This window comes from Castor canadensis, chromosome 15 (assembly GCF_047511655.1).
Source record: "Castor canadensis chromosome 15, mCasCan1.hap1v2, whole genome shotgun sequence".
Taxonomy (NCBI): domain Eukaryota; kingdom Metazoa; phylum Chordata; class Mammalia; order Rodentia; family Castoridae; genus Castor; species Castor canadensis.
In genome coordinates, this window is record NC_133400.1 from 57,289,691 (window position 1) to 57,290,396 (window position 706).

Sequence of the window (706 nt, forward strand, 5' to 3'; positions counted from 1 at the left end):
GTGGAGAGGCTCAAGGAAGTTCAAACCCCAGTACCGCAAGAAAACCAAAAAAACAGACAAAAACCCTTCAACAATTGCAGTCCATGAAACTTTTAAAATCCTGATTTAATAACCAAGCTTTAAACCAGAACTGGTGGCTCATGACTGTAGTCCTAGCTACTCAGGAGGCACAGATCAGGAGGATGGCAGTTCAAAGCCAACCTGGACAAATAGTTCAAAAGACCCTATCTGGAAAATATCCAACACAGCCTAGTTCAGGGCTGGTGGAGTGGCTCAAGTGGTAGAGTGCCTGCCTAGCAAGCATGAGGCCCTGAGTTCAAACCCCAGTGCCACCATAACATAAATAAATAAATAATCAAGTTGTAAAAAAAAAAAGACATTTGCAGGGCATTTGGAAATTTGTATACAAACTGAATATTTGATGATATTAAGGAATTATTGTTAACTTTCAGGGATGCTTGTTAATTTTGGTTATGTTTAAGACTTCATCTCTTTGATATATACATAGAACTCTTTATAAATAAAGTGATGTGATATCTGAGATGGGCAGTGGAGATAGATAAGATTATTCTTAAATTGATACTACTTGAGTAGGTGATGGGAACATGGGATCCCCATTGTAGGATTCTGTCCACTTTTGTGTATGCTCAACATTTCCACAGCAAATGTTTACAAAAATGCGAACATACCTGCATGCACTCACACA

At 38.5% G+C, this 706-nt stretch overlaps 1 non-coding gene across 1 annotated transcript; it reads left to right on the plus strand.

The window, feature by feature from the left end:
- The first annotated feature begins 262 nt into the window (after nt 1-262).
- Nucleotides 263-335, plus strand: Trnaa-agc (transfer RNA alanine (anticodon AGC)). The gene has a single exon. It is a non-coding gene; the product is annotated as a tRNA-Ala (tRNA).
- The last annotated feature ends 371 nt before the right edge of the window (nt 336-706 follow it).